Source organism: Miscanthus floridulus, chromosome 10, assembly GCF_019320115.1.
Source record: "Miscanthus floridulus cultivar M001 chromosome 10, ASM1932011v1, whole genome shotgun sequence".
NCBI lineage: Eukaryota > Viridiplantae > Streptophyta > Magnoliopsida > Poales > Poaceae > Miscanthus > Miscanthus floridulus.
In genome coordinates, this window is record NC_089589.1 from 116,886,832 (window position 1) to 116,899,744 (window position 12,913).

Genomic DNA, 12,913 nt, shown 5'->3' on the forward strand with positions numbered 1-12,913 from the left:
GCTAGCTACCACCTTTTGCTTCATGGACTGCCAGGTCATTGGACTGTTGGCCAAAAAAAAGATCACTCCAGTTGTGCTTTTCCTAGCATCAACATCTCCAGCGAAGTCAACACACTACTCACGTCTATGATTATAAAGCATAAATAAAGTAACCACATAAATTTAGGTCGAGCTTACCCATTTTTTCCATTATGAAATATAATTTAAAATAACCCCTAAATATATATGTAGATTTCCTACCTTAGCATTACGAAACATAATGTCAAATACCTCTATATTTCTTTTTAAATTACTCATATTTTCCATCATGAAAGGTAATATAAAGTAGGCCATTTAATTTGTATCTAAATTATCCATTCCTAGCATTATGAAAATGAACTAAAATCTCCCTCATATCTATTCCTAATACCAACATAAGCTATCACTGCGCCACAACTAATAATCACTACCGGGTCACACCCCCCCCCCCCTTCATTGTTGGAATTCAGTCGGCATAGGTTAATCTGTAGTGATGGGGCAGCCTATCAGCCCAACAGTGATAATAGGTACAACATTGTCGGGTCAAAGTTTCGGCCGGCCGTGGTATTTATGGCTATCATTGCCAGGTTATCGCTTGAACCGACAGTGATATGGTAATTGTCACTGTCATTTAGGACATAGCCCGTGTGGCAGAACCAACCAATTTAACCAAATCCCAAGTGTATTTATCAGCCTTTTGACCATAACAACATGTATAATTCCCTGATAGGAAAATTCAATCGTCTTGGGAAGTACGGGAGACCACTGGTGGTGCTATATTTTCCTGGCCCTTTAAGGTTAGTTTAGAGTAAAAAGTCGATCATTATATGCTTAAGCATTAAAATTCTCTTGAGCTTAGCACTGCTACTCCCATCTAAGATCTCACTTCAAACTCTATCACTTATCTTAATTAATATGGTGCATGTTTCAAATGATTACTTATGTTATTATAGTATTTAAGAACATCCTCTACCACCTAAATCTTTATTTTAAAAAGTGCAAAAAGAAGAGTTAATAAAAGATACAATAAGCACAAGAGTTTCAATTGAGGACAAAGAAATATGTAGCAGTCAATAAGAATATAATTTGAAAAATTAAAATTAGATTCATGACTTCATAAGGTATGTGATGCAGCAAGGACCACCATAGTTAATGGCAATATTTCAAACTAATTGCATATTTAAAATATACAGATGTGCCATACAAAATAAAAATACGAGTATAGATGAACAACATATAAATCAGTCACTTGAAAAAGTGATTAATAAGTTTATGATAATTAGATATAGACTATGAAGTACCTATTACATCTATATATCCCATAGAAAATAAACAAAGAGAAAATATACAATTTAATATAAATAATTCTTTATTAGTTATAAATATTAAACAATATAAAAAGTACTATTTTTCACGTAGATGTCCACAAACACATGCCCTAATCGGCGGATCTTAAAGTTATTTATAGGAATGAATAGGTATCACTAGGTTAATTATGCTATATTTTTTAATTGTAAACCTATTTTGAGATACAAATGTCGACAACATTTTCTATAAATTAGTCAAATTTGAAATGATATGGACAGTGAGAGTTCGTCCCAAGTCATATATATCGAGGTGGGGAAGAAATGTCGCAAACTAGTAGTAAGGGCCCCCTGCAAGCTACTCACTCTATCCCTTTTTTAACTGTTGTCAATCTATCTAATGCTACTAATTATGTACTATAAATATTACTATTTTCTTATACATTTAGTTAAAATTGAATACGTTTGGCTTGTCGGGAAGGGAAAACGATAATTAAGTCTGTCTACTGCACAACCATGTGTTTTATACAATTCCAACACATAAATTTTTTTGCACCATAAGATTAAGATCCAATAGTCTTCATCCTTCTTCTACCTTTAGCCTTCTTCTACCTTTAGGCAATCACAAGATCACAGATCCACATATCACAAATCACATATCACAGAAAATAATTTTTTTCTATGGTAGGACAAATTACAGAGCGGTTCCGGACCCGGCAGTGTTCCGACGCGACGGGGAGGACGATTCTGGACCCGAGGCAAAAGATGAATCGAGCACCTGGCAGCTCCGTCAGGGCGTGCTGATCTATTCCTGCTCGTTCGCGTCAGATTCGTGTTCGCGTACGCGCATACCTGGAAGTCTCCGGCTTGGCAGATCTGACGGACGCAGACAAACCGAGGCAACGATCTAGCGGACTAAAATTCATGTGTTTTTTTGTGCTAAAACACACGTGTGTTATATAGCATTTCTGTAATTAAAAAAGGACCGAGGGAGTACCTATTTATTTAGACACGGTAACATGGCTGGTTCTTCTAGCCTTGCCCCGTTCCCTCAACATTCGCCGAGTAGCAGCTCTAGCTGTTTCTGCAGCAAAAGGGTAGCAGCAGGGGGGCAAGGAAATTGGGATTAATTCCTTGCCAAAACGTTATTCAGGGCTAATTTGCGCAAGTAACAGCCTTCCCACCGCCGGCCACCTGGTGTCGAAGGAGAAGCCGGCAGCAGCAGCGTAGTACTAACGAGGTCGGCGCCTTGGGGGTCTTCTTTGCCGCTATCAATCGGGGAGACCGGCCAGATCTGGTAAGTTTGATTACAAGTGAATACCCGCACTATGTGACTGCATGTATTTTGGAGGATTAATCCTGGCGTGTTGAATGCACGCACATACCGAATAAAGGTTATTCTGGTAGAGGGCGTGGAACAGGCATGGCAACTGCAGCTTCCGAGGAGGAGCAGGGCAAGGAGGTAGAGATCCTGCCTGCCACTCCCGGTCCCAAGGGGGAGCAGCAGCAGGAGGTAGAGATCGTGCCTGCCACTCCCGGAGCCTGCTAGCCAAAATCGTCCGTCATTATAAGTACATATTGAAACCCTTGATCGACATTCATTCTGCCGCCTGATATTGGATCGATCCTTAATAGTTCATTTAACTGCTCAGCTCGCAGGGTGCATGCATGGCGCCTAAGGCCTCCGAGGGGGAGGAGGGCAAGGAGGTCGAGATGGTGCCTGCCGCTCCCGATCCTGATCAGCAGCTGGAGAGAGATGTCACGGCACATCAAGATTCCGAGGAGGAGAAGGAGACGGCGGCCGAGATCAAGGAGTTATTAAGCAAGCTGCAGCCGCTTCGTGCCAGGATCTCTCAGCTGCTGGGGCCTGCTGGCCCTCATAGCGTGGTCACTGGTGACCGTGGACGGCGCTGCTTGGTATTCATGGAGACGGAGCTGAGTATCATTGCGGCATTCTTGACGTCATTGAGTCCACAGCATTTGGACGGCGAGACGCTGTCCTGGCTGCCAACATCTTTGCGCTGGGATGTTCTGGATTTGGCCGACCACGTCCTCCGTGAAGTTGATCCCTCACGTCACACGCTGCTGCGAAGAGCTACGCAGTGCTTCCACTGTAGCAAGTCGTATTTGTTTCTTCATAGTATGGTACAACGACTTTACCGTAGGAACGAAGATCTCTCCAGATATACTATTAGGCATCTTCTTCTCACTAGCTCTGACATTGGGCGTATTACACCCCAACGGGCCGAGGCGGGTGCCCTCCTCCCTCTTGTCGGCATCGATCTCCCGGCAAAGAAGATCTTCAGGGTGGCTCGCACACCAGGGAAGATGGACATGAACCTGAGAGTCATGTGTATCGTTGGACCTGTGGGGATAGGCAAGACAACTCTTGCCGTGGAGCTCCGCAACCGACTCAGGCAGCAGCATGAAACTAGTGGAGGGCGCTACAATTTCCAATGCAACGTTATGGCACAAGTGCCACGGGTAACTGATAGAAACATTCGTCTTCTTCAAGATATCCTCTCCCAAGTCTCAGAACCAGCAGCAACAGCATTGTCATCTGACCCGTCACAAGCCAAGACAATGAAGGTCCTAGTCTGCCTCATTTCAGAATGCTTGCGAGATAAAAGGTACCGATAACAACCAACTTAATTACTAGCTTTGGCATGATTATCTTTAATCTGAAAATATACATATTTGCTAATCTCTTTCTCACAATGCTCCCGGCTGGCTGGCCAGGTACTTCGTCATTATCGATGATATATGGGAAGCATCAGACTGGGAAGAAATCAAGGGCGCATTTCCTAATAATAATCATGGTAGCCGAATATTGATTACAACACGCAGTACAAGTACAGCATGGGCATGTTGCTCCGATTCCTATGATGGCCTTATGTGCATGAGATGAAGCCTCTAAGCGAAATGGATTCAGAAAGTCTGCTTCTAGCAAAAGCCGTTGGTTCAGTAGATGGTTGCCTGCCAAACAATATGAAGCTACATTGTGATGAAATATTGAGGAGATGTGAAGGTATACCGTTGTTTATAATTGGTATGGCAGACTGGCTGAAGGACCAACGACTGCAGCAGCTGCACCAACGAGAGGATGAGGACGAGGAGCATCAAAGATTTGCAATTTATTGCAAGGAACGAGTCCCCCGGCTGACAGAACAAGCACTATCCTCCGCTTTTAATGACTTCCCTAATGATTACTTGAGGTCACTATTAATTTACATGAGCATGTTTCCTTATGGGTACAAGTTTGAAAAGGATCGTCTCATCTTGAAATGGATATATGAAGGCTTCTTTATCCTTACTTATTATCATTATGGTGGTTACTCTGACGACATCAAGTTACAAGCAGAGAGGTTGTTCTCCGAGCTAGTGGATAGTAATGTCATCACCTGTGTAGCATCAAACTGCAAACACAAGCAAGATGAAGCCGAGGCCTGCCAGTGGCAAATCAATCATTTTATGCACCAATTCCTGGCCTCCAAATCTGCAGAGATGGGTTTCAGTTTTCACCACCACTACGCTCAACTTACTGGCAGAATCAGCAGCAGCAACAACAACAGAGTGTGGCAACCAAACTAGCAGCAGGATGCCACGGAGGTTAGCCCTGCACCATCCAGATCCCCTGCTCCCGTCGATGCTTGAAACCATGGATTTGTCCCAGACTCGTTCGCTAGCTGTTTCTGGGACAGTCTGCGGAATCCCTCTGGACAAGTTTATCAATTTGGTGGTTCTGGATCTAGAAGGCTGGGAGAATCTCGAGGATGAGAACCTACTTCAGATATGCAGAAGCAAAATGATCTTTTTGAGGTATTTGAGTGTCAGGAATACTCGAGTCAGCAAGCTCCCACACGAGATCAAGGAGCTGTGGGCTTTGCACACATTGGATATAAGTTACACGCAGATAAGTGAGCTCCCACTCGAATTATTCCAGCTAAAAGGTCTGTGGTACCTGGACCTAAGAGGCACACGGATAAGCCAGCTGACAAAGCAAATTGTGGGCTTAAGGGGTAGCTTGGTGTATCTTCTCGTTGGTGGCAAAGGAGCAATTAATTCCGTCGAAACGGCAGCAAGGGTGCCGAACGATGTACAGCATCTCTGCCGTCTACAGACACTAGTCACTGTTGATTTTACCGAACAACCTCCAAGCTTCATCAGGGCTCTGCGTGATCTACAAAGTTTGAAGGTGCTTGCATTTACATGGTCCTTTCACCAGTCCACTGACAGAGACTACTGTGAAGCGTTACTGTCATCCATCAAAAATTGGAGAAGCCTCGAGTCCCTGACCATTCACTGTGGACTCGGCTGCTCCATGGAGTTCCTGGGCTCCCTTGAAGAGTGGGGTGAAGAGTGGGGTACGCTTATGAGTCTTGAGAAGTTCAAGGTGACAGCGGGAAGATTCGCAAGTGTTCCACCATGGCTCAAATGGCTCTGGTGTCTAGCTTTCGTGCAAATCATCGTCTGTAACAAGCAAACAATGACGGATGATCTGAAGATACTTGGAGGCTTGCCCAAATTGCAGTGCCTAATAATAGGATTGGACTTCATTCCTGGACAAGCCATAGTGATTGGAAACAAAGGATTCCGTAAGCTTCAGAGATTCTCGATCGACTGCCCAATGCCATGGCTCAGTTTCAGCACAGTAGCTATGCGGAAGCTGACATACCTTCAATTGAAGTTCTGTTCGACTCCAGCGAGCCAGATCTGTGTTCCTTCAGGTATCAGCAACCTCGGTAGGCTTACGGAGGTTTCCCTGTGCTACAACGCACAATACATCAACAGCCCCAGCATCAAGATGACAGTGGACGCAGTGACCAAACAAGTTGCCAGACATCGCAACCCGATCGACCTTTTCATCAATGGCATTGAACAAGATGATGTCCAAGAAGTTGATGATGAAGTGACACAAAATGCAATTGCGACTTCGAGCAGAACCAATGCTGGAGCTGAAGATGATGCTCAAGCAGTTGGTGAGGAGGCTACAGCAGCGATTCAATTGGAGATTACTGGAGATAAAAGTTGATCCAATTAGGCCAGGCTTAGCTCTACAAGACATGGTAATCACTACTACTATGTTACTTGAAATTCTGCTTGTGGTCAAGACCATTTTCTTGACAGTTTCCATATACACTCTGACAGGTTTCCGTATACACTCGTTGCACCAGGAATGATCAGTTGTCTCATCTCTGGAGGGAACTCAATTGCCAGAGGGAGATGAGAGAACAAGAGTTACAGCTTGGCAATCCATACCACAGGATGGTACATCACTCCTCGCCGCCCGTGTAACGCTGTTGACCACAGCATGTATCTGTGTATCTCAGGCCAGAATGTCTGATGATGTGTGCCCCCCTTGTCGTAGCCACATTCTCTTCCTTCTAAGACTGTCATGTAGTAGTAGCGTATTGGTTCCTCTGTGTGTACTCTGTGACATTTTCGCTGTTGTTTGTAACTTTATTTAGAGCCAGTGAGGCCAGTGTGGAAATCAGTTTCTTTCCAATTCCAACAGAAGTCGAACTATTCCACGCGGATCTGGATGGAACGTTCTCCATATGTGTTGCTGCTTCAATGTCTCAAATGGATTTGCACGCAAGACTTTGCAATTTTTATGTAATAATGCCAGATTTGGGGTTATTTCATCGGTCTCTTGAACTACTGTACTACAGTGTGTATACGTTCTTGATTCACAGTCCCAAATGGATTTGCATGTAAAACTCTGACATTATGTAATAATGCAAAACTTGGTGTTATTTTGACAGTTTCTTAAACTACCACAGTATGCAGTTTCTGTCTGAGCAGGGACTTACGGAAGGATGTGTTAACCTCTGGTGCTCTCCGTACCATACTAGATTACTCGTAAATGTTGTCTGCATTAGAGCATTATAAGCTGCTAGCAACGAGAGGCCAAATCTGGCATTCTAAGTATCTATAACATGTACAGTCAGGCTGATGCCTCAGCGACCGGATGCTGACCTCCGAGTTCCAGCCAAATGTGGCGTCGTTGCAGGCGGGGACGATGTCCGTCCTGGTCTGTTTCTCGTTGATGCCCGTCCTCAAGAGCGCCGACTCCTCCGTCTCTACAATCACCGACGAAGTCTCCAGTGAAGACCCCCCAAACATTCACGCGAAATCAGGGTATGCAACTCACGTTCATCGGGCCCGTGGGCGATGCGCCTGACCTGGACGGTGGGCACGTGATCTGTGAAGTTGTCCGAGGAACATGGCGGACACGGCGAGGTCATCTCCAACGGCGAATTCGACGGGCCTCATGGCGGCGGCGGGCGTGGGGCGGGTGGAACGGTGATGGTCATGATGGGCGGCGCCGGAGGTAGAGAAGGGGATCCGGATGCGTGGGCCAACGGAAACGAGTGTCGGAAAGCAGATCGTTAGCCTTGGGCCTGGTGGTGTTGTTGGGCTTTTGCTTTTGAGTTGAGGACTTTCTCGAGGAGTCGAAGGGGCCCAGTGCTAATTTTTCAAGTTTCGTTAATCTAGCTCTAGCACGCAACTTCAACGCTTCAAATTCTCTTCCAGTGCGGCTTTGCTTTTGAGTTGAGGACTTTTTGCGGCATGTATCCGAATCTCTCTCAGGTGAGACGATGTGCCGCATTTGCACTGTATTCTTCCAAGACTGTTGCTTCGTGTGTTCGTTCCTCCGTGTTCTGATGTACCATTTACAGTTGTTTGCACCTTCATTTACAGTTCTTTATGTAAAAAAATTGTAAGGTATGTGCGGAAATCAGGAGATTCTTCCAAATCCTACGGAATCTACGCTTGGCGTGAGCACTGAACAGGGGAAGAACGGTAATGCTATCACTCGTCCGACGTTCCGGACGCGCGTCAGATAGCGACTCGACCGGCGCCTCGCCTTATCTGCCTGCCCGACTTCTTCCCCATCCCATCCCGTGTCCACGCACCTTCTCTCACTCTGCTCGCCCTCTCCTCCTCCCCTCTCCTCCACTCTCTTGCTCTGCTCGCGCGCCGCCGCCCCTCCCTCCCTCTGCGACCTCCATGCCGCGATAGCGGCGGCTTCCCTCCCTCCCTTCCTCCCTCCCTCCTCCCCTCCCTCCCTCCGTGACCTCCAAGCCACCGGAGAGGAGGGCGATGGCGGCGGCTTCCGGCGAGCCGCCCCTCCCTCCCTGCCTCCCTCCCTTGCTCCGCGATCTCCATGCAACCGAAGAGGAGGACGACAACGACGGCTTCTCTGCATCTGAGCCCTCCTCCTCTTCCTTCTTCTTCTTCTCCTCCTCCTTCTACTCCTCCTCTGGATCTGGATCTGAGGGACGCGGCGGTGGCTAGGGTTCTAGCGAGCTCTGTTGCAGTAGGCTTGTTTTGTTGTTGCAACAAGTAATATTTCTTTGTTTCATCTCGCATTGATCTTTTTGTTTCTGTTGTTGTTTTGTTGTTGCAACAAGCAATATTTCTTTGTTGCATTAGTCTTTTTTTTTTCTAACGTTGCATCTCGCATTGCGTTTTTGTTTCTATTGTTGCAGTAGCGTTGTTTCGTTGTTGCAATAAGTATTTTTTCTTTGTTGTATTTAATTTTTTTCCTGATGTTACATCTCGCACTGCGCTTTTTGTTTTCTGTTGTTGCGGTAGCTTTGGTTTTTTGTTGCAACAAGTAATTTTTCTTTGTTGCATTAATCTTTTTTTGCTGATGTTGCATCTCGTATTACGCTTTGTTTCTGTTGTTGCAGTAGCTTTGGTTTGTTGTTGCAATAAGTAATTTTTCTTTGCTGCATTAGTATTTTTTTCTGATGTTGCATCTTGTATTATAGTAGCTTTGTTGTATTGTTGCAGTCGCTCTTGTTCTGATTTACAGTAGACTTGTTCTGTTGTTTTCACCTTGCACTGCGCTTTGTTTGAAGTTGTAAACATTTTTCTGATGGGAGTGCGTTGGGGGTGGGTGAGGTTGGGGGCGGATGGAAAACCCATTCTATTCGATCCGTTCCGTGGGTGTGTGTGGGGGGGGGGGGGGGGGGCTGGCGAGGTTGGGGGCGGGTGGGTTCCGTGCGAGTTAGGGGTGGGCGGGTTCCGTTTGTGTGGAGCGGAGGAAGGTCGGTTCCAATCTCTATTGTGTTCCATGCGGGGGGGGGGGGGGGGGGGGGGGGGAGCGTGATCCCGTGCGGGAGGGCGAGGCGTGGTACGAAGGCCCGGCGTCTGGACGCTAGCGCCAGGTGCTAGCAGTTCCGGAGAAAGAAGCACGGGAGCGGACTCCATCTTTCTGCTGATCTGCCCTCTGGGTCCAAGCCGGCGTGCGAGGATTAGGTTGTTCATTAGGCCGAGTAATACAATAGCTAGAATCAGACTTGGGCGGGCCGAGGCCTTGTTTAAAATCTTGTAATGCCCATCCTGTAATCAAACAATTTTTTATCTTAATATAAAGATACGCAAACTTTTTGGAGAAAAAAAATCCTACGAAATCTGTACTGTTCCACACAGCACCGAATCAAATGGGGTAGTTTGTTTATGTGTGTTCTTTCAGTCTTGTGGATTTGCATGTAAGACTCACCATATATAATGTAATAATGCAACAGTTGTTTTTCTTAAAAAGTAATCCAAGTTGTGGTTCTATGGAGTGCGACAAAAAACTAAAAAAAACAATCTAAACTCAGGCTATATGGACTTAAACTAATTGGGCATTTGTGATAATTACTGATTACACGGGGCCTACTTTTTAGGGGCTAGAAACTTTTTATTTATTTTTAACCTTTTTTTTAGCCACTTGCCGAGATAGATGGCGTGGCGGTCCATGTCGACAACACGTAAGCAGGGCAGCGGGTGGCTAACCAGCCATGGTGACAGGCCAGCCATGCCAGGCTGCGCGGCCCCTTTGGCCACGCCAGCGACATTGGCATGGCCAAACAGGTCAGTTTTGAAGAAAAAAAAAACTTCAATGGTGTTAGTTTTAAAAATTATTAAAAAGTTAAAAATAAAAACAAATACCAGTGTACGGCCCTAGCGGTGCTAATACCAAGACTCTCTTCTAGAGAGATTTGGCATTGCTCCTTCGAGAAACCTCAGAGGTGGCAGCATTGGTGCCACGGAACGCAGTAGCTTAAGCTTTTCAAATCTTCCTTCTGGCACAAAGATCTGTCTTCTTTGTATTTCTGGTTCATATGTGTGCCGCATGCAAATATGCAGGAGGCTGGTCGATTGTAGCATTGACCGTGTAGTGTTGCATGCAGTTATAGATCTCTCGATGGTGGAATCTTTTACTATACTACATCCGTCCATAATAAAAGAATACAATTCTAGAACAGTGTTACGTTTGAGGACTTAAGTTTGATCCATTATAGATAAAAAAAATATACATGTTTACAATACTAAATAAATATCATTAGATTAATTATGAAATATATTTTTATATTAAATTAATTTAAAGGCATCATCCTCCTCCTCCACCTCAGCCCAAAACAAGATCAAAGGCATCCTCGCAGTCGCAGAAAAGGTCATTTGATTCGATCGCTAATGCTCCTAAAGTGGACCAATAAAAAAACAAAACGCCGTTTAGTGGCAGCGTTACAAACTTGATGAAAGAAAAATTTACATCACACATCTCGAAGGAAGATTGTGTTAGTTTTTTCAATCTCTGTGCCTCACTGCCTCACTGTTTGTTGAAGTCCGAATTCGAAAGGCAAACACAGAATTAGTATGCTACAATTAGAGACAAAGAAATACACAATGAAGATTTAAGGAAGATACAGAAGTACGTCGAAGACAACCCCAAATTAACCATGGAAGAGGTCGTGAACATCTATTATGATGTACAAGCACTGGTAGAGAACAGAGCTTTACTCCCGATGGGGAACCCCCTCTAGTCCTGGTTCCCCACCCGGGAGCAAGCATCCGGGACTAAAGGGGGGGTCCTTTAGTCCCGGGTCAGGAACCGGGACTAAAGGAGGACCTTTAGTCCCGGTGGGTAACACCAACCGGGACTAAAGGTGCCTCCTGACATGCCACGGTGGCCGGCACCTTTAGTCCCGGTTGATAATACGAACCGGAACTAAAGGTTTTTTTTTCTTTTCTTTTCATTTTTTTTGTTTTTTTTAAATAGGTTTTCGAAGTCGTATTGTACGCTGCTAATTATACATTTATACGCGCGTATAGTATGTTTCGGTTCAAGCACAATGAACGTATTAAATCACACAATTCAAGCATAGAAATATATATATATATATATATATATATATATATATATATATATATATATATATATGCATGCATGCATATGTGTATTTTACATTATATTATTTCATGTGCATATATTACAAAAAGATTGCATTACAGTTGTTGTGATATAACAAGTTTTCTCTCATCCTCTAGCTTGGCTTCCATGGTAGTGTTGGGTCGAAGTAGAACTCGCCCTTAGAATCGATGACCTGCTCATTAAAAAATCCGGCTATAGACTCTTGAATTGCTTTGATTTGGTCTTGCCGTATGACCTTTTCCTCCAACCATCGAGTCTACAGGTTTGAATTAAAGGAAAATAAATTAATATATGTACATATATATATATATATAAAGACATAGTAACACAATCAATAATAATAATTAAATGAATATATAGTGTATTTTTAACGTACCTTGAGTCTCTCTGTAGGAGTTCTTTGGAAGACCACCTTGATAAACTTGCAAACATAGTAACCACAGTAGTTGTTCCCCTGTTCCTGCCTTAGACACCACTTTACGAGAAAAAGATTTGTCATCCAATCTGGTGATCCGGTGAAAGCTATATGTTTAATTAATAAAGATGATGCGATTTAGGGGACTTACTTTCAAAGGGATTACATTCAGTGGCGCTTTGCATTTTCCCATGTGTTGCTTCTCAATAAAGGTTTTCCAAACACTGCCCAATAAAAAATTTGCCACGTCATCAGATATAGTTAATCATCATGTTTGTGTGTATATATAGTTGCTAGAGATACCGAAATTACCTCTAGATAATATCTATCATATCTTGGTAGTCTTGTTGTGGTTTTCTCATCGAGTCATAGATTATCAAGTGACTTTTCACTAGATCGATGTCCATCAATATCTAGTGATTGCTGCATGTGTTTATAGGATATAACACATAACACTTATTAATTAACTAGAATCAACATATGAGCCATTAAGGATGATCGACATTATTAACACTCACTTGAAGTTATAGGGAAAGAGTATATCCTTCTTGTGGCGTTGGTTCACTAAGAAGTTCATGAGGTTACTCTCTGACTCAGACTTCCAATTAGTCTTTGGAGTAACTGGGTCTTTGAATACTATATGGGGATCAACAAAACCAATTTCATTGCAGCCTTCCTTTCTGAGCTCTGTCATTGTAAATCTGCATATATATAGTACTTGTTAGGATAATTTATATGCATATACACACATATGATGAGTTTAATAATAGATCGAAAGAATTATTACTTACAGGCAATAGCAGCTAATGATAACTTTGTCCAGAGAGGTCAGGTGGCATAGTTGATGAAATTCTGCAAAGTCAACATACATAACATCATCGCCACGGAACCAATGTTCGTCTCTAATTCTGACACCAACGCAGAAGTCTCCACCGGTAGACGCCTGCATGTACCACTTGTTTA

At 44.0% G+C, this 12,913-nt stretch overlaps 1 pseudogene; it reads left to right on the plus strand.

Annotated features, from left to right (window-relative positions):
* Positions 1 to 6,816, plus strand: part of LOC136487037 (disease resistance protein Pik-1-like) — a 41,552-nt pseudogene extending 34,736 nt beyond the window's left edge.
* Positions 6,817 to 12,913: the final 6,097 nt, after the last annotated feature.